A 22,219-nucleotide genomic window follows, 5' to 3' on the forward strand; every position below is an offset into this window, starting at 1 on the left:
TCTCTCTCTCTCTCTCTCTCTCTCTTTGTCTCTCTCTCTCTCATCACAGAATGTCTAGGTTATCAATCAGTATCAAGTCAGCCAGCACAATATGACGATCAATTAAAACCATTCTTGGCTCACCTTTGGTTGATACCTCAGCCACTCATAGATGTTAATGGAAAGAAAGTGGATGCCTCCTCTTACCTTTACCTTTTTGTACCCCATAAGTATATCTGGTGGAGAAGAAAATGGCAGATCACTCCAATATCTTTGCCAAGAAAACCCTAAATGGGGTCACAAATTGTTGGATGCAATTGAAATGATTTAATGACAATAAACTATGTCTGGAGCCCCAATATTATAAAATTCCTATGTTTAACCTTGACCTACTACAAGCATGGTGGTTTATAATTCAAGCATGGAATCCTGAAAATCCTTTGCCTGGTTCAATCCATCAGTAAATATTTATTAAACACCTACTATGTACCAGGCACTATGCAAAATGCAGGACAAACAAAAAGACAAAAAAAGACAATCTCTGCTCTTAAGGAGCTCATGAGGGAGACAACATATATACAAATATATCCATAGAAGCCACAAAGAGGACAAATAAGAAATAATTGAAATCTTTTGTAAGGCATATAACAATGTCACCTATAAGATAATGCTTTGTACCAACTATATTTACCTTAAAAAAATCACTAAACAAGTTTCCTTTGGTGATTGGTTATTGAATTTTTAGTCTTGCTTTTTAAAGTAGAAGTATTTTTTTGTATATTTTTCTGTATTAGTATTTGAAACATGGTCAGAGATTTTTTTTATGTTTTCCAAGTGTTTCCCTATATTTAAAACACAGACCTCACAGCAATGAATAAATAACAGCACATTTATTAAGTGATTACTAGTGCCAAGCACTGTGCTAAGCACTGGGAATACAAACACAAGCAAGCCAAGTCTCTGCCCTCAAAGAACTTACATTCTAATGGGAGAAAACAATATGTAATGAGGAGCTAGGGAGAAGTGGGGTCAAGAAGGTTCAGGTGATCCTGATGCAGGGGGTTGAAGGAGATGGTCAGAGAGAAAGAAGCATGGCCTGGAAATGGTTGGGAAACAGTAAGGGACCTTTGACCATAGACTTGGGGACCTTTAAGGCTATTAAGTCTCTTTTACAGATGAGGAAACTGAGGCCAGAGAATTTAAGTGACTTGCCCAAGGTTACACAGAGAGTAATTGACAGAAGACAGGAATAGGGACAGTTTCACTAATATAGGGAATTCTGTTTCAGAGAGGTGCCTAAATTCAGAGAGGTGTCAAACTCACAGCAGTTCCCTGCCCCACTCCCAAACCAGACTGAAATAATTAGGAAACTTCACCAAAATAAATAAAAATGCAATATAACACAGATAATGTTAATTTGTGGTTTTCTAAGTCATTCTGTAGCCCCTGTAAATCCATTTCTATTTGAGTTTGACATCACTGGTCTAGAACACACAGTAATTAAGTGCCTTGCCCAGGGACATGCAGCCAGTATTCACCAGGTGCTAGACTTGAACCCAAGACTTCCTGGCTTTGAGTCAGCTCTCTATCCACCAGGAATACTGCCCCAGTGAGGGGTAAGATTCAAAACCATGTCTCTGACTCCAATTCCAATGTCCTTTCCACAGTATCCTACAGCCACTGGACAAGTATGACTGTAAAACTGAAAATATGAAAAGAAAATGGCCCCATATTTTATATGGGAAAATTACAGGCTTTCTGACATAGTTACTTAAGTTTGGGAAATGGAACTTCTGAATAAGTCCTGCACAGTTTCCTGGTAATGTTATGTCACGGAAAAGTGATCCATGATCCACTAGACAGAGCCAAAGGAACTCAGTCAGCCTGGAGAACAGGGTTCCGGCTGAATGCACCTGCCCCTTTTTGCACACTTTGTAGGAATTACAGCCAGCAGTGCCTGAACTCAACTAATACAAGCCTTCAGTTGAAGCTTTGCAGTCACTAGAATGAAGAAGCCTTGAATCTTATAAAGAGAAACAGTGAAGGGCAAGATTGCTTAAGTCACTGAAGTGGTTTTTAAAAGTCACTGTAATTTTGCATCACCCCACCACCTTTTGGGGGAAATGCATCTGCTTTCTACATCATTTCATCAAATGAATCACTGAAGTCTAAAAATCATAAGGGACCTCAGGGGTCACACAGTGCAACCTAAACAAGAACCCCCTCTATAACTGACCCAATAAGTAGTCACCCAGTCTTTGCCTGAAAGATTTCCAGTGAGGAGAGCCCATTGCATTCTGGGGAAGCCCACTGAGCTTTGGGATAGTTCCACCTCATCTGTCAAATAAGCCAGAAAAAGAAATGGCCAACCATTCCAGTATCTTTGCCAAGAAATCTCTAAATGGGGTCACAGAGGGTAGGGCACAGCTGAACAAAAACAATTGAGTTTTTCCTAACAAGAAGCCTTGAGGCCACTAGGTGGCATAGTGGATAGTATGCTGAATTTAGAGTCAACACCGGCATTCAAATGCTACCCCCAGATTCCTTTTAGCTGTATGACCCTGGGCTAGTCACTTAATCTCACTGACTCACCTGAAAAAAAGGGGATAATAATGGCATCTACCTCACAGGCTTGTAGTGAAGATCCAATGAGTTGTAATGCATTTTTGCAAACTTAAAGATCAATATCAATGGTTCTCAAACTTTTTGGTCTCAAGACCCCTTTATACTCTTAAAAATCATTGAGGATTCCAGGTTTATTTTTTTTAATGTGGGTTCTGTCTACCAATATTTACATTAAAAATTAAAACATTTTAATATTAATTCACTTAAAATAATAAAAAAAACAATTACATATTAACATAATCTATTTTTGTGAAAAAACTATATTTTCAAAAAAAATTAGTGATAGAGTGGCATTCTTTTAAATATTTTTGCAAATGGAATGTCTAGCTTAATAGAAGACAGCTGGATTCTCCTATCTACTTTTGCATTACTCTATGGCAATATATTGTTTTCATTGAAGTATATGGAGAAAATCCAGCTTCGCACAAATATGTAATTGGTAGAGGGAGGAATATTCTAACAGGCAAATAATATCTTAGTTTTATTATAAAAATAGTTTTGATTTCAAAGATCCTCTAAAAGGGTGTCGGGACCCCAACACTCTGAGAACTGGTGTTCTATACAAATGTCAACTATCATTACTATGGTTGTTGTTTTTGTTAACATTACCTGCCTCTTTGCTCTTGGCTTCCTTCTGGGACCCAGCAGAGAAAGTCTAACCTTATGACACATAACAGTCCTTCAAACACTTAAAGCTTGTTCCCTCTGAGTCTACCCTTCTTCAACCTATCCTGATACAACATGAATTTATGTGCCTTCACCATGCAGATTGCTCTCCTTATACTCTCCAGCTTACCAATATCTTTCCTAGAACTGAAAATTCTCCACCAGATCTGGTGAGATCTCTCCAAGGCAGAGTACAGGAGAACTATCACTCTCTTAGTCCTGAACACCATCTCTCAATTCAGCCTAAGGCTGAACTAATGTTATTGTTGTTCAATGTGACTCTTCGTGACTCTGTGGACTATACTGTCCATAAAACGATAGGGTTTTCTTGGCAAAGATACTGAATGATTTGCCATTTCCTTCTCCAGTGGATTAAAGCAGAGGTTAAGGGGCGGCTAGGTGGCACAGTGAATAGAGCACCGGCCCTGGAGTCAGGAGGACCTGAGTTCAAATCCGATCTCAGACACTTAACACCAAACTAGCCATGTGACCTTGGGCAAATCACTTAACCCCAATTGCCCTACCTTCCCCCCTCCAAAAAGCAAAAAATAAAAAATAAAGCGGAGATTAAGTGATTTGCTTAGGTACACAGCTGGTAAGTGTCTGAGGCCATATTTGAACTCAGGTCTTCCTAACTCCAGGCCCAGTGCTCAATCCACTGAGCCATCTAGCTACCAAGGTTGCATTACTTATCCATATTTATAGTATTTGTAGTCTACTGATTTCAAGACAAATTGTTATGTAGCAACATCTCCTCCATATTAAACTTATGAAGATTATGTCTATGTGTGAGTACACACATATATGCATATATATGTATATATGTGTATGTATGCACATACACATGCACACACACACACATATCCTCAGTCTCTCCCCTGAGCTTCAGTCCTGTATCACCAGTTCCTTGTCTGAAGTTCCCAACTTGATATCCCAGAGACATCTTAAACTCTACATGTCAAAAACTGAACTCGCAGTCCCTCCCCCTGAACCCCCCACCTAGATGTGGGAGAATAGGTGCACAAATGCACTGTTGGTGGGGCTGTGAACTAATCCACCCATTCTGGAGAACAATAAGGAGCTATGCCCAAATGGTTATAAAACTGTGCATACACTTTGACCCAATAGTACTTTAGTTAGGTCTATACCCCAATAGATCAAAGGAAAAGAAAAAAGACTCCTGTGTACAAAAATATTCATAGCAGCTTTTTTTGTGATAGGAAAAAAATAGAAGCTGAGGGGATGACTGGTCAATTGGTCAAAAAATTATGATAGGTAAAGGTGATGGAATACTAGTGTGTGGAAATGATGAAGGGAATGGTTTCAGAAAAACCTGGGAAAACCTATATAAACTGATTCAAAGTAAAGTGAAACAAACCAGGAAAACAAGCAACACAGAAGCAGCAATATTTTAAGGAAAATCAACTATGAAAGACTTAGTAACTCTAATCAATACAATGATCTGCTAAAACTCCAAAGGATTCACAACATCAAATACTATCCACCTCCAGGTAGAGAACTGAAGAACTCAGATTGCAGATTGAAGCATTTTTCCCCTTTATTTTTTTTTCCAAAATATGGCTAATGCGGAAATGTTTTACCTGACTATACATATAATGGGTATCATGTTTCTTACCTTCAGTAAGTGGGAGAAGGGTGGAGGGAGGGAATATAGAATCAAAAATAAAATTTAAAGAAAATGAATAAAAATTTCAAAATCAGCCCTTCCCCTTCCAAACTTTCCACTTTGCTACTGAAATGGTGACCTTCTTCCAGTCTCTTAGGTTCACAACTTTTGCTTTATTACCTATTTCTTACTATCGTTCATCCCATATTCCCAGTCAGTTGCCAAATCTTGCCATTTCTATATCCCTAGCATTCCCTTACCTTTTCTTTTCTCTACTCACTGATCCCTGGAACATTATACTGGAGACTTCCTGCTTGACATTGACTCATTAATGACTATTAATTGGCTCCTGCCATCTAATCAGTTCTGAATCTATCCAATCATAAAGTGATCTAGCCCAAAAGTCAGGTAAATAGTGGGGAACAAATGGGGCCTCATACATAAAAAGCATACAGTTTCCTACTGTGCTATATTCCTGCCAATTTCACAAGCAGCTTCAGAAATCCCTATCTTTGTTTATAAACTTGGCAAAGCCAGTCACTAATGTATTTAGAATACAAGTAGTCATTCTCTTGGTTAAATGAAAATGTTTATCTTATGCAATGAAATGAAAGAAAGTCAATCAGCTACTACATGGCATTGATTAAAGCCTTTCCCTCCTTTTATGTATGTTTTCTGAAACAGTGTGACTGAGCTAGTCACCTTCACTGTGTGAGGATAGACAGAATGCCTAAAGGCCATCATCCTTCTGGAATTCCTGCTGCTGGCATCTGCTTTTAGCAGCCAGAAGAAAGATGGAGAGCCACTGGGTTATGGCACATTAGCAAAATTTTCTAACTATGAACATGAATAATACCAAGCATATTTTATTTTTATAGGGTAATTTAGAGCAGAAGCTACTTGAGTACAGGGATTCTTTTGTGCTGTTTCTTCTGTGTTTCTAATTTATTGTGGTTGACCCATGTTCCTCATTAATTAAGATAAAATATTAAAGGTTTTTATAATCATGTATGAGTTATTTTTCACAAGGACACAAGAGAGGTTAATAATTTCCTTATGGGAAGGAGCATAGTTAGTGCAGGGGACAAAATTCCAGGTAACAGAATTCTACTGCTTTGGGGAATCAGACTTTCAAAAATTCTCTTGAACCCCCACTGGTATGTTTTCCATTTACACAAATTTATCACTATGATATGACTAACTCTTAAAATATCAAACAGAAACTAAATTAGAAGGCAAAAGCAAAAATAATCACAATAGAAATAATTGAAAAATAACAGTTTATCCCTAAGACCTAGGTCATTATCTCTCATTAATACAACATGTTCGTGTGTGTGATAAAGGACAGTGCAGAGTAACTTACAAAACCTAGCAGAATAGGGAACCTCATGTGTCCAGGGCAACTCGTGACCCTGGACTTAGAGCCTTAATGTCTGTGGTCTCTTTAGAGAACAATGTGAACTACAGTCACCTAGACAATTATCATTATTATTCTTTTCCTGAACCTCCCTGCTCTCCTGCTAGACAAAGTAGTGTCTCTGCTACGCTAGGGTTACAGAAGCAGTTTTAAATTCTTTTATCTAATAGTGTTCTCAAGCATGGAAATCTACAGAGCTATTCTGATCTGTACTCTCCAGGAGCTGAGAAACTTTCTCCTAAAGCTGTGAAAGACAATCTAGGACACCATAGGTAAGTATTGGAAGGGTTTCCCCTCTCTCAAAGTATGGAAAGTACTAGAAAGCAAGGCAACTTTCCCCCAATCAGCTCCCAGCAACAGTTTCCCTCCAATCAGCTCAGTCAGAACGATAAACATTTATTAAGCATCTACTATATATCAGGCACTATTCTTAGTACTGGGAATACCTATATATATGTATGTATGTGTGTATGTATAAAAATTTTTTTTTCTTCTCTTAAGGAGCTTACAATCCAATGAGGGAGACAACAAGCAAACAAATATATATAAAGCAAGCAATATACAGAATAAATAGGAAATAATTAAGAAAAGGAAGGTATTGGAATTAAGAGGTTGGGAAAGGATTCCTACAGAAGGTGAGATTTTAATTGGTGCCTAAAGAAAGCCAGGGAAGGCAGTAGGCTGAAATGAGGAAGGAAAATATTCTGGAATGGATGACAGCCAGAGAAATTGTCAGGAACTGAATGGTGGAGGGTCTTGTTTGTGGAATAGCAAGGAGTCCAACATCAGTGGATCCAAGAGTACATGCTGGAGAGTAAGGTATAAGAAGACTGGAGAGGCGGGTGGTAGCTAGCTTATGAAGCACTTTGAACACCAAATAGATGATTAGATATTTGTTCCTGGAGGTAATTGGGAGACACTAGAGTTTACTGAGTAGGAGGATGGCAACATGGTTCAATCTTCACTTTAGGAAAATTACTTGATGGCAAAATGGAAGATGGATTAAAATGGGAAGACACTTGAGGCAAATAGACCCACCAGCAAGTTATTGCAATAGACCAAGTATAAGGGGATAAGGGCTTTGCACCAGGGTGGTAGCTGTGTCAGAAGAGAGAAGGGGGCATATTCAAGAGTTGTTGCAAAGGTGAAATCAGTGGACCTTAGATATGGGGGCTAAGAGATAGTGAGGAGTCCAGGTTCACTCCTAGGTTGTGATACTAAAAGACTGGGAGGATGGTGTTGCCCTCTGTAGCAGGGAAAGGGGAGGGGGCGGGGCAGGTAGGATAGGTATACTTCAGAATCATGAGCAAGGAGGTAGTGATTATATTCATGGGAGCTTTATGGGATCACCCAGTGAAGCGGGATGGGGAAGAGGAGAAGAGGGCCCAAGAGACAGAGGAGTGGTCAGATAGGAAGGAGAATCAGGACAGGCCCCAAAAACCTAGAGCAAAGACTATCAAGGAGAAAGAATGGTCAACAGTGACCAAGGCAGAAACATCGAGGAGGAGAAAAGCCTGCCTTTAGTCAGCTGGTCTCAGCTGCGCTCACGTCCCTGTTTTTGTTGCCTTGTCTTCTCTTCATTTTTATCTTTAGATTTTGTCATAAATATTGTCATAAGTGATTGTGGGGTTAGCTTTCCAATCCATTTTTCACCTTAGCCACGATAATCTTTCAAGGATGTTCAGTGATTAGACATGCCAAAGACTTAACAGGTATGCAATAAAGACACCTATGTGTTCCAAATTAGCTAGACATCATGGAACACAGTTTAATCCACAATGAGAAATCTTTCATTCCCAAGACCTGGCTTAAGGGTCTAAATTCATATTTTTAGGCTAAAATATCACCACTTTTCTAATCTACAATCTCATGCAACTCAACCCTAGTCCTAACTTTAACAAAATTATTCTTTACTTTGGGACAAGAGTTCTTAGCTCAGGGTCCATGAAATTTTTTTTAATAGTCCCATAAATATATTTCAATATAATTGTCTTTGTAATTCAATGTATTTCATTTTTGCATTGAAAAACATTATCCTAAGTTGGGGTCTATAACACCAAAAAAAAAGTTTACAAACCAGTGTCTTCTCTCTATATTTGTCATAGGCAATTTCAACTGAAGCTTGTTCAGACTGAAAAGGATAAGACAATTTAATCCCTATTATATCATCATGTCTCTATGCTGGGGCAGCTAGGTGGTATAGTGGATAGAGTGCAGTCTTGAAAATTTCTCATTCTGACTTCAAATCTGGTCTCAGACACTTACTAGCTATGTGACCCTGGATAAGTCACTTAACCCTGCTTGCCTTAGTTTCTTCATCTGTCAAATGAGCTGGAGAAGGAAATAGCAAACCACTCCAGTATCTCTGCCAAGAAAATCCCAAAATGGAGTCACAACGAGTCAGAAACAACTGAATCAACAACAAAAAAGACAGTGCCAAGCACATAGTACCTGTTTAATAAATGCTTGATTGACTTGACTTCAATTTGGCTGTTAAAGGAAGGAGAGATATAAAATGATAGCTCAAGGAAATAGATGTCAAGGTCTAGGGAAGATAGGAGGGACCTGGCCATGTTAGAGGGTTGGATTCTTTACTGGTGAAGGGAACAGCTACACTGAAGAGATTACAGATTCACTGAAATATAAACATTGCATTCTCTTCCCCTGTGGAAAGCAAATTACAGGTGTCTCCTCATGCAGGGAAGAGCCCTCTACATCTGGCATTTAAGTAAACATGGAAGATTCCCGGTTGATGATGTTTCAATGTTTGTAAATGTTGCTCTAAACCATTTTTTGGATCACCTATAGATTCACAAGCAAGAATTCATGCTGATTTTCAGGCATTTTGAAGTACAAGACAAAGGAAAATTCCAGGAACAAAATTGGCAAATGTGCTTAAAGCTTAAGTGATCAGTCTCCTACCTGGACAACTGAGAAAATGTCCATATCTATAACATGCATAAAATAATCTGTATAGCATCTTGTTCATAGGATTATTGTGAGGAAAGTATTTTGTAAGATGAAAATGATAAATGTTAGGGAAGAGGGCAAGGGAAGACAGGTATGTCAATGCCCAGCTGCTGTAGTTGTCAATTAGTCCAACCATTCCGGAAAACAAGAATGAAACTAGAAGTCACTAAACTGTACATACCCTTTAACCCAATGATACCAATACTAGCATATATCCCATGAAATCCCAAACATATATGTTTGGCAGGAATTTTGTTATACAAATAAGTGAAAATAAAATGGATGCCCATCAACTGGAGAATGGCTGAATAGAGTGAAATAGAATATTATTGTGCCATAAGAAATGACAAATACGAAGAATTCTGAGAAATTTTAAGAAGACTTCCATGAATTGGAGTAAAGGAAGCAGAACCAAAAGGACAATTTACATGATAAACACAATGATATAAAGGAAAATCTGATTGGAAGATTTCAGAATGATGGCCAATGAATGCCATGACCATTCATGACTCCCAAGGCTTTCTAATAGTGAGGCCTAAGTTGTCATAGAGGGCTGATGTGTTGATTGACTTTGCTCTATAGCTAAAAGGAAGGGTTCCATAAGACTGGAAAAAAGGGGGAGGGGACACAAGGAGAGACACTGGGGAGCAGATAATGTGATTTTAAAAGAACATCAATAAATGACTTGGTTTCTCCTTTTTAAATGGAAAGGACTGTGATTTAGTGGAAAGAGGACACTGGATTTGGAGGCAAATGATCCTGCTTCTGTCATTTAAAACCTGTGTGATTTTGAGAAAGTCACTTGACCTTGCTGAATCTTAATTTCCTCTATAAAATTCGAAGTTGGACTCAATCAATGGTGTCAAGGTCAAATAGAAACGGGATCCCCTAAACAATACATAAGGATCCCTATGGGTTACACGAATACATATATGTAAAATTACTATACATATTTCTATTTATCAGTTCTTTCTCTGGATGCAGATAGCATTCATCTTCATCCTTCATAGTTAATTTAACATGACTTCATATGTATAAGGAGTATCCTATTTCTTGCCTTCTCATTGGGTAGTGGAAAAATGGGAGGGAGCAGGAGAATTCAGAACTGAAATAAAATGTTTAAAGAAAAAAAGAAAAACATATTAATGTTATCTCTGTTCTATTATATTTTAATTGATTTTGTTAAATATTTACCAGTTACATTTTAATCTGGTTAGGAGAAGTACTTGGCAGTTTGTGTGACACCTCTAGATGACCTCTAAGGTTCCTTCCAGTTCCAAATTTATAATCCAATGAGCCTATGCTACAAGTTCAAATCCTACTTCTGACACCTCAGTGACACTGAATAAGTCATTTAACTCTCTAGGCCTCAATTTCCTCAGTTGCAAAATGAAAGGGAGATGGTTAGACTAAATGACTTCCAACAACCCTTCCAGCAATAAATCTGTGACCCTATCAATCAATCAACAAGTATTTATTAAGCAGAAAATGCTAAGTGCAGGGGATACAAGTACAAAGAATAAAGCAATCCCTACTGGCTGAAAGCTTACCTTCCAATGGGGGAGACAAAAAAGGCACATACAAATACATTAATCTCTACTCAGAAAGTTGATAAATCAGTGTTTTAAAGATGCTTTATAGCCATAAAAGTAACACACTTTGTAAACCTTAAAACTGTAGAAACACAAGCTGATTTCTACTATAGCTATCACTATTATCCTCATTTTTCTCAAGTTAGTTCATTACAATTCAAACAGAAATGGGCCTGGGATAGGTTTCTATCCCGTCATTACATTTTTATCTTTAATAGACTATTGCCCAAGTAAATAGACAACTTTTGGGTCACTGAATGTGAGGATGAGGGTACAAGCTCATCTTCTGAACACTCACTGAAAAACATCTTCAAAAAAACTCCAAGAGCAGACAGGATGATGGGGATGATGACATAGACTTCATCCTGTCCCCACGTGGTTTGGATGATGGTGGAGCTATTCAGAAAAAGAATTTGGCAAGAAACTGGAATTTATAGAGTTCTGCTCAGTTTCTAACCTTACTAACGAGGTTCAAGATTGTCCTTTCATAACCCCATCTTTGCCAAGGCTCTACATTCCCAGGACAGGACAGTTATTAAGCCTGGAGCCAGTTAAAGAGGTTAATGATCAAAAGTTGGCACAGCCTGATAAACAAAATGCTATTGCTTAAGTAATTCCTCCTCAATTACATAATGAAAAATTACCCTCCACAAATGCAATATTAATAAGAGGCAGGCATTTTTACTGTGGCTTTCAGAATCTAAAATGGCATCTTTCTAATAACAAACTCTTTTACTTTTCTTTTTGCTAGCTAAAATTCTCTGCAGACATTTTCAGAGACTATAGATTCACCAGCACACAAACATGAGACCAGAGATGTGGAGCTAGGAAAGACCACAGAGGTCACCTAGCCCAATCCCCCTCAATTTTACAGTTAAGGAAACTGAGGACTAGGAAGATTAAGGGACTTGTCCAGGTAGTGGGATTTGAGCTGAGAGTGCCCCAACTCATAGCTCTTCCTTCCCACTTAGAGAAAAGATCTTGTTAAATTGATGATAGAGATTAGGAAAAGAACCATTGAGATAATTTAGTGACTACAGACCCCAAACATGAAGGCCTCAGTTGGCAAAGGAGAAACACGATTAAACAAGGCCTTTGTTACTTCCAGTGACACTTTTCTGTTCATAGCATTTACACATGAGTGGGTTTCTGAAAGAGAACACAAGAGGATGTCCAAATACCTCCCCCTGTCTTAGGGCACCTCCCACCTGTGGCTTTAGAGAACAGTGGTGAGCACATCCTGTTCCAGAAGCCCACTGAAAGGAGTGTGGGGGGTGGGCAGGGAGGAAAGGGTCAAGAGAGGGAAGCTATAAACCATTGCTCCAACTACGGACTCTCAGCCTGACTCCTCTGCAGCACACCAGAAACTCTCCTTCCATCAGTCCCAAAAACTTCCCCCAAAAGGCAAGGCATCCTTCCCTGCTCTGGTTGAGGGAGGCTCAGTTAAGCTAGCATTTTTCTCAATCTGTGAGTCATTAAACTAATGTCACAGGGTCAGCCCTTGGCAGCTGATAAACAGTTATCAGAATAACTCAATTGTTTAAAAACGATTTGGATTATTTGTAGCTCAACCTATTTTAAAAACATTCATTTTTGCTACCTGAACATCTCCTTATTAGGAAATTATTCAAATGTTTCGGTCAATCCCATTGTTCTTTGCTTCCTTTTTATAGGTGTTATCTCCCAGACACATCCAAGGGAAGCCATAGTACTATTAAACAACAACAAAAAAAAATCCACAAGCTTACAGTAAGTGTTCTTGTAGTAACTGCTTTTTTTTCTTCTTTTCTAAAGTAAAAGAAAACATTTTAAAATATACCCAGGCATTGAGTCATTGTCAGGAAAAGAAAGGATAAATCCTTTATAAAATGAATCTTTAGTTTTATTTGGGAGAAGCAGGGATAACCTGCCTGCCACACACTACAACTCAAGGCATTTCAAAGGCAAAGTTTAATTTTTAGGTTATCATCGCAGTTCCTGGAGGCAGCTAGGAGGCAGAGGACTTGGAGTCCTCCTGTTTCAGACACTTACTTAGGGACCCAGGTGAAATCTACTCTCTATTTTCCTCACTTGTAATACGGAGATACTAAGAGTTTTTCACGGAGTTGTTTTCAACATCAGATAGATGACATACAGAATGAACTTTGCAAACCTTAAAGGACCATACAACTGTCATCGACTATTACTAGAGATGTTAAGCAGGATGTAATACAAAGAGCAGGTGCCCTTCCCTAAATTGTTGTTCATCCTTCATTTGTCAAAGAGGACTGTTGACATCACAAGGTGATGTGTTGACTTGAACATGAATTAGACTTAAATGAGGCAGGGCTGTGCATGATACCCAAGAAAGAGAAAGAGTGAAAGGAGCTGGTAGTCAAGATGTTAAATGGTAAGAAGTCCTTATCTTCTAAACCTCTTGTGTTCCAAAAGTTTGCTTGCACATCAATTGCTTGATACCTCAAAACCCAACTTCATATAGCAATATGGCATAAGGGTTAGAATTCTTACTGTAAGTAGTTCTAGGTCAGCTGCTCTAAGGATTAAATATGTTTTTGTGTACTAGCCTGGGATCTTAACTACTGCTTGTAATATTATTGCGATGGAGAGATCTAAGTCTGAGTTCTGCCTTTCCTGACACATTGACTGTGTGACCTCAGTAGACCCTACTCAACTGAGTGCAACAGTCTATGGTAAGTTGCAGAGAAGGAGCCAACCTGCATTGTTAGAGGGAGTTTCTTCATACAAGTATTCCTTACATCAAAGAAATCACAGGTGCAGGAGTTATCTTAAATGTAAACTCACACAGTTGGGTTTGGTTCTTTTTCTTTTTTTAATTCCCTGCACACGAATAATTTGGAAAGCATGCTGCATTTGGAATTAGAAAACCTAGGTTCAAATCCCAGCTGTCACTAATTCTGTTTCTTTGGCCAAGTCACTTAAACTTTCTGGGCCTCATTTTCCTCCTCTGTAAAAAGTGAGGGTAGGACTAGATAATCTATCAAATCTTTTAAGTTCCAGATCTATGATCCAATGCTTGGCACAGTATATGGCACACATTAGACACTTAATAAATGTTGATTAACTGATCCTATAAATACCTCCAACAGTCTGAAGGTCATGTGGCATAATCCCTCCCCACCACAAACCAGCAGCTTGTATATAAGCAACAGAAAAACAGAGGATGTTGAGGATTGCCTGGATCTTTCTCCCCCATCATGCAATAATCACTCTTTCCTTTCTGTCAATATTTCTCCATCCCTATCACCCATACATAAGGTGGCACAGTGGCTGGAGTATTGGGCCTGGGGTAAGGAAAAATTTATCTCCCTGAGTTCAAATCTCACCTCAGACACTAGCTGTACAACCCTGGACAAGTTACTTAACCCTGTTTGCCTCAGTTTCCTCATGTGTAAAATACATTGGAGAAGGAAATGGCAAATCTTTGCCAAAAAAATCCCAAATGGACTCATAGACAGTCAGATACCCCCCCAAAAAAAACCCCTAAATAGCAACACTGTCCCTACAGCAAGTCATCCAGATAAGGAGACAGAAGACTTTCCTAGTACGTTAAGAAATGGGACAATATGTCTAATGCCAACAGCAAGCTATCTTCCCTCCTGCTGCTAGATCATATCTCTTGATTATTCCAGAAAGAAAGAAAGAAAGGGAGTGAGAAAACCAGGGCTTAGAAGAAACAAAGAATAAGCAGAGTAACCTTCTATCTCTCACTTCACATGGAGGCAAGTGGCAATAAAATTTGCGTTTTCCCTAAAGCTTCAATCATTGCCTAAAAACAAACTAAGCACTTAAGAAGAAAGGGAGAAATATTAACCTGCACTGGGCGGACTCTGCAGTACCTCCAATAGATTAACCAAGTTAGAAACAAGGATCTGGAGACCAAGTGACGTTGGGTAGGGCACTTATTAAGTACCTGTGCCCATCTATGAATCCTTCCCTCAAACAAGTTCAGCTAAAAGCTATTTTGCCTCCTGGAGATCTACAGGAAAGAACAAACACCACACAATGCCCTACAAGCTCCATGAGGGTAAGGCCTGTGGGCTTTAACCTTTGTGCCTGGCACAGTGCCCTGTAGATATCTGTAAATGCTTAATAAATGTTTACTCGGTTGAACTGTTTAACTGGATTGGCCTCTTGCAACAGAGGCCCAGGACGGACATGATCCTGGTCTCATCTTTCTGCAGTGACAAAAACAGAGGAACCACGACGTAAATATCAAAGACAGAATCTTGTTCCCTTGTTGCCTCAGTTATGCAGAAGTCAACTAACTTAGAAATCATAGAGTTGCAGGTAGAATAGTAATAACTAGTATTGACACTGACTTCAAAGTTTGCAAATGACTTTACTCAGATTGTCTCCACCAATCCTCATTATAACTCTGTAAGTTATGTACGATTTTCATCCCCATTTTATAGATGGAAAAACTGAGTCAAATAAGTTATACTGCCTTCAGGCTAGAGGCAACTTACTGGCACAGTGAATAGAGCTCTCGGCTTGGAAGTCAGGAAAACGTAGGTTGAAATCCACATCTCAGATACTTACTAGTTAGGTGATCCTGGCATAACCTCTGCCTCAGTTTCCTCAACTGTAAAATGGAGACGATAACAGCATCTACCTCCCTGGGTTACTGTGAGGGTCAAATGAAATCATATTATTATTGCACTTAGCACAATACCAAACACATAGTAGGTCCTCAGTAAATGCTTATTGATTAATTGATTGAGCATGTAATTCCCCTTGCTCAGAGCCCCACAATATAAAATTGTTAATGGTTCTCCATTCAGTTGCCTACTCAATAAAGATCAGATTCCTTATTATGGCATTCAAATCCTCCCCAATCTGGCCCCCACTTAACTTTCTAATCTTTTTTTCATATTACTTTCATATATGTACATATATATGTATGTATGTATGTACATATATACATATACATTTATACATACACACATGCATTTATTTGTATGTTTGTTTGCTAGCATTTCCAAACTCTTGTTACTGCTGAGGACAACACCATCCTCCCAGGTTCATAAAGTAATTGTCATCCTGGACTCCCTACATCTACTCTGTTCACAAGGCCTGTCCAGTGGACTTGTGCAGCATCTCTAGAATAGCCCCCTTCTCTCCTTGGATGCTGCCACCACACTGGTGGACACTTCATCCTCTCACACCTGGAATATTGCAATACCCTACCTGTCTCAAGTCTCTCCCCAATCCAGTCTATCTTCCCCTGAGCCACCAAAATTATTTTCCTAAAGTTCAGATCTGACTATGTTCCCTCCTCCTCCTCCCACCAACAACCTCACTAGATAAAACCCCAATGGTTCTCTATGTCCTCCAGAGACAAATACAAAGTCCTCTGTATCTTTTGGCATTCAAAACCATCCATAACGTCTCCCCCTCACCACATCTTCTTACACTATGTACCCCGCCATGTACTCTTTCATCCAGTGACACTGAACCCCTTCCTGTTTCTCAGATAAGACTCCCACAGCTACCAGGCATTATCTCTAGCTGTCCTCCATGTAATTAATGGTCTCCCTCCTCATCCCTGCCCCTTGATTTTCCTGGCTTCTTTTAAGTCCAAGCTAAAATCTCACATTCTACAGGAAGGTTATCCTTATCCTCCTTAATTTTTATCATTTTCTATTTATTTTGCCCATGTGCCTTTTTTTCCTGTAGCTGTTCGCATGTTTTCTCCCCCATTAGATTATGAGCTTCTTGAGGGCAGAAACTGGGGTTTAGCACAGTACCTGCCACACTGTAAGTGCTTAATACTTTTTGACTGTCTGCCTGCTTGACTTCAGATTTTACCTGACTTTTCTCTCTCCTTCATTGTTCTGAATGCCTAGCGATGCCTAGGTGGCTCACTTGGCCTGGAGGCCAGAAGACCAGAGTTCAAATAGGACCTAAGGTACTTACTGGCTATGTAACCATAGGCAAGTTACTTAACCTATTTGCTTCAGTTTCCTCAACTGTAAAATGGAAATAATAATTATTGTGAGAATCAGTTGCAAAAATATTTGTAAAATGACTGGCATTGGGAGACTTAGGGGGATAGTGGCACCCTTAGCAATAACAGGGAAGACTAGAAATATTAGCAAAATAGGAAGTACGCCCTAGATATTTAGAGAGTAGATTTCAAAGCATTTAGAAAAAGGATAGATAGGAACCTCTGGCCCCAAAGTTTATATAGGAATTCTGCCTAAGAAGGGTGGGGATATGCTAGAACATCTATAAGAAAATAATGTGAAGGGGTGGCTATGTGGTGCAGTGAATAGAGAACCGGCCCTGGAGTCAGGAGGACCTGAGTTCAAATCCAGGCTCAGACACTTAACACAAAAAACTAGCCGTGTGACCTTGGGCAAGTCACTTAACCCCAATTGCCCCTCCAAAAAGCAAAAAAGAAAAAAAAACAAAACCCCCCCCCAAAAAAAAGAAAAGAATGTGAGAACAGTTTTAGAAAGTAAGGTGGAGGCTTTGAATGCCACAATAAGGAATCTGAACTTTACTGAATAGGCAGTGAATAGAGAATCATTAAAAAAAAATCTTATAGTAGAGCGTTTTAAGCAAGGGGAATTACATGATCAATCCATTAATCAATAGCATTGATTGAGTATTTACTAGTGCTGGAACTGTAAAGATGAAAATTTAGGCAATGTTTGCTATCAAGCTTACATCTATCAGACTTAGGTTATAATATGATTGACCTAATAACAGGGGATCCAGAATGGATTAGGGACAAAAAGGCAGGTACCCCTGCCTAAAGTATTTTCACCCACCACTGGTGGTGACCCTCATGTCTGCCTTTACTAACTCAAGGCCCCCTGGTATGTTGACTACCTGAGGTAAAGGAGTATTTTCTGATTTTGTTTGTTTTTTGTATAGAAGCACCTTATGTATGGTAGGTATTCGATAAATGGCATTAGACTAGATTTGATGGCACACTCTTTGTGAAGCCTTTCCTGACTTAAAATATTCATTCTGGAAATGAAAATAGAAAGTCCAACATCACACCCACTCTCCCAGAAGTGAAAGTAGAAAGGCTGATGTCATATCCATCAGCCTTCCTCAGTAAAGCAAAGATTACAACATATACAAAACTCTACAAAGCCTATGGTTGGAAGAAGGGAAAGTAAGTGAAGCTGAAAAGGGTGTTTTGCTTAGTAAGGCAGGAGAAAAGATCACTTTGAAGAGTTTTAGTTCCATGAGGTGTCTGGTATCTCATTGGATCCTCCTAACAACCCTAGGAAGTAGGTGCTTTTAAAAAATATATTAAGAAATCAATTGTTAAGAAAACAAGGTGATGGGGTAAGGGTGGGGGTGGGGGAAAGATATGGCTGTAGGAAGGAAGCAGCTGAGAGAGCAGGGAAAGGCTTCAGTTAGAAGATGGTGGATAAGTTGAGTCTGGAAGAAAACTATGCATTCTGAGCTCGCTCCATTCCTATGAAAGTAAGCGCCCCATTTTTCTTAATGTCATGATTTTTTATGGAACCAAGTAATGACATGAGCTGTTCTCTCAATCCAGTACAAAGGAGGGGAAAAAATACCACATAAACAATAAGTTTATCTTGCTTTCTAGGAAACTAGGAATATGATGATTATAAGCATCCCAGAGCTCAGGAGCAAAATTGCAGAAATAAAATCAGGTTGGAATTCACAGAAATATCGAACCCCTTGGGAAGAGTAGCCCCCTACGAGATATAGATGCAATAACAGAGACTGCACACGATATTCCTTTTGCTTCCTGATCTTAGAAGATTCCAAAAAGTAAAGGAGGTTTCCCTTACAACTGGAACAAGAAACTGCTAGAAAAGGCAAGTCTTTATTCGTTTTTCTGAAATGGTCAGGAATTGAGGTATATGGCACAGTCGCCTTGTTATAGAGTGAGGGAACACAGTGCCCATTTAAATTGTTTGTTATGAATATTTGCTTTGATGTCAGTTTGTCTTCTGGAATAGGAGACACCTTGGAAGGTCTGGCTTCAGTCCCACCTTGTAGACACTTACTAACTCTATGGACCTTAATAAGTCATAGTGACCTGCCTCTGCTTCATCTGGAAAATGGGGATAATAACAACACCTACTTTATAAGGATGTTGTGAAATTTAAATGAGATAATATATGTAAATTATGATTTGATATATGATTATATATACAATATAATATATGAAAATATATGCTACATGTATATGAACTCTTAATATGAAACTCATTCTCTATCTTAAAGTAGTTAAAAGTCACTTTTTTCCTTGCCAAAATGCAGTCCTTTTACTCTCTGTGTAGCATATGGTTTTCTTTAGAAAATATTTAAGACTGTAATGTAGAAAACGAATAAAGTAAAATTCCCCCCCCTCAAAAAAAGCCTTTCTTTTCCTTTATATTTAATTTTTTTTGAAAGATTATTCTTTCAAAAAATGCTAGAGCAAGAAAAATTAAAAATGCCCCAAACAGTCAACAAAGTCCTGCCCTGGGGACCTTACAATGTCCTCTATGTTAACATTTCCAAAATGCTTTGAGGGTGAAAAGCACCATATAAGTGAAAAGCACTTGGGAACTAATTACCACCTTGGAGGAATTTATTTTCTTTCTTTCTTTCTTTTTCAGTTCTAAATCCAGCCCATTGTCTCCCTCCTCAAACAGGTTCTATGCACAGCCCCTGTGGAGCCCCAGAACTCCACCATGCTGCCAATAAACCTGGTTAAACCACGAGAGGTTAAAACAATTAATATTATATGAAACACACACCAATGATCAATTGGAGCCGGCTTGGCAAGGCTGCTTGCTCTCTTAAAATGGAGTTATTAGACCAGCCTGTGCCAGTGGACATTGATGCCCTCTACTGGGAGGAATGTCTTCTCAGAAGGAAGAACCCCCATAGCAAAAGCTGATAGCGTGGGACCACGTCAGAGGCAGAGCTTGTTAGGGGCCTCTCTGGCGAGACAGAAAAACAAAAATGAAAACAAAACTTTTCCAGCTGGCTCGTTTGCTTGAAAGAATTCGAATTCTGCTATAAAAATGGACAAGTAGCATCAGTCTAATACACCCTGCCATTTTAGAAGTAAATAACATGTGAGCATCACCTCCCATCTCCCCCAAAAAAGATCACTAATTTAGAGGAACTTGATGTGGGGAACCTCGGGGGCATAGTACTTATTGTTGTATCATAAGCATGAAATAAGTGGGTTATTATGTTTCATAATAAAGAGAAAGGAGCTTCAAAAACCTTCTTTCTCCATTTTTGTTAGCAATGTAGATTCAGATTTTGAGCTTGTTTTTTAACTGTCTTTTCAAAAGAAGATAACTGATCTCCCATAAACACTCCAATAAAGCTTCGAAATCAACTTTTCATAAATCAATTCTGCCATTTAAAAAAAACAACAACATAATGCTAAAAGAGGAGTCTTTCATTCTGATGGGAAGCTACAGGCTGCACTTTCCTCCTCTAGAATTTTGGTAAAAATAAAGAAGGCAGGTGCTTTCAATTGGAACTTAGCTCAAGGCTTATGGGAAGAAGGGTGTGTACTACTAGGATCTTGCAGGGCCTGTTCTCACACTCCAAATTTGATTAAACAGGAAAATATGAACAAAGTGCTTCAAAGGTATGGAAATTATTCCAATCAATCTGTCAGACAAGCTTTTATTAAGCACTTATTATGTGCCAGGCACTGTGCTAAGGACTGGGGATACCCCACCCCCAACCAAAAAAAAAAAAGAGAGAAAAAATCATGATCATTATCCTTAAAGAGTTCACATTCTAAACAGGGGATTCAATAAGCAAATAACTATATAGATACAACAGCTATATACACAAGCGATGATTCTCAGCTAATCTCATAGGGAAGGCACTAGAAGAGAGGGAGGCCTAGAAGGACCTGGAAAGGCCTCTTGACCAAAGTGAACTGAGTCCTGAAGGAAGTCAGGAAAGCCAGGAGGCAAAGAAAGCATTCTAAATGAGTGAAAAGAACAAAGTTGAAAAATAAAGCTTCCCAAGTAAGGAACGGTAAGAAGCCTGGTGTTGCAGGATCTTAACTATGTGATTAAGAGGCTGACCCAGGGGTGAGGGGAGGCAGGGAAGGGTCTGCCTCAGTATTAGCTGGGAATGAGGTAATTTTAGTAACTAGGAATTTTTTAAAATTAGACCTGTGATTTCATTGTCATAGGGAACTCCCGATGAGTTAATAAATTGCCTCTACAAATACAGTTGGCACCTGCTTTACAATTTATTATGCAGAGAGAGACCTTTCTGACACTGAGGACAATTCTCTCTATCCACTTCTCCAGGATAATTCCAAGAATTCTTACACTTCAGAACAAGACTTCTGGGTAAGATGGTAGTGTTTAAGGTCCTAGAGGATAACTGATCTCCCATTAAATGCTCCAGTAAAGCCTCAAAAATGTCCCCAAAAGGAACAGTGATAATTCAAACCAAAGAGAAATAGCTATGACTTTCAGAAAGCTGGGGAGGATCTGAGTGGAGATAAGAGAGGATAGGCTAAGGGTACATACAGTAGGAGACAGGTAGTGCATAATTTAAGCAGCCAGAGTTTGAGTCCATCAGTATATGGGGTCAGACCAGCACCCAGGCAGCCTGGGCCCACCCCAGAAGCTAGAAAGCTTATACATGAGGTCCAGTGTGGTGGTAAGAGAAAGTGCCAGAGCAGGCCCTGAAGACTTGCAGAAGGCCGGTTAGTAAAATCAACAACATCTGGCTGGGGCATGTCAAAGTCACAAAGAACAGAGCCAACTCTGGGTTCACAACTGTGTGAGAAAAAGGGCTAAGGCCAAAACCCAAGTCAAGCCACGAGTGGACAATCAAAAACCAGGAATTCTACAAAGGATAGGGTCTAGTCTTAGCCACGTCATTTGGTACCAAGCAATGCCTCCAGACAAGCTTCAAGAGTACAAACTGGAGTCTGACCCAAGCACAAAGGCCCAATCCAGAAACGGAGGCTGGACATATGACTAAACAACAGAAAATGTCAAACACAATGTAGAAACAGTCTGGACTGAAGAGGGACTTGAGAGGTCCCAAAGAAGAAAATAACTTCACAGCAAGTTCACATAGAGCCTCAAAAATAAAAATGACCTAGCCATAAGGACTCCAAGAATACCTAAAAGAAATGAAGCAAGAGATACAAAGTATAAAGTGTAAATGGTGGGGGAAGAATGAGTAACTTAGAACAGAAGTGGGGGGGTAAAAGTTTTACAAGAACTGGACTATCTGAAATTCGAACAGGCCAAATAAAAAGTAATTATTCTATGAGTCAATAAGAAATGAAAAAAGGAAGGAAGGAAGGAGGGGAGGAAGGGAGGAAGGAGGGGAGGG

The 22,219-nt window shown here is 39.2% G+C and overlaps 1 long non-coding RNA gene across 2 annotated transcripts in view; it reads right to left on the minus strand.

Annotated features, from left to right (window-relative positions):
* The window catches only part of LOC138150917 (uncharacterized), a 105,677-nt gene that overhangs the window by 62,073 nt on the left and 21,385 nt on the right, over positions 1–22,219 (minus strand). For both annotated transcript variants that reach the window (XR_011165683.1, XR_011165684.1), the window contains exon 2: positions 15,437–15,521. This is a non-coding gene — a long non-coding RNA (uncharacterized lncRNA). The remainder of the gene's footprint in view (positions 1–15,436; positions 15,522–22,219) is intronic.

This window comes from Petaurus breviceps, unplaced genomic scaffold, assembly GCF_028583685.1.
Source record: "Petaurus breviceps papuanus isolate PSGF00001 unplaced genomic scaffold, PetGlider_PUasm1.0 90895, whole genome shotgun sequence".
Lineage (NCBI taxonomy): Eukaryota > Metazoa > Chordata > Mammalia > Diprotodontia > Petauridae > Petaurus > Petaurus breviceps.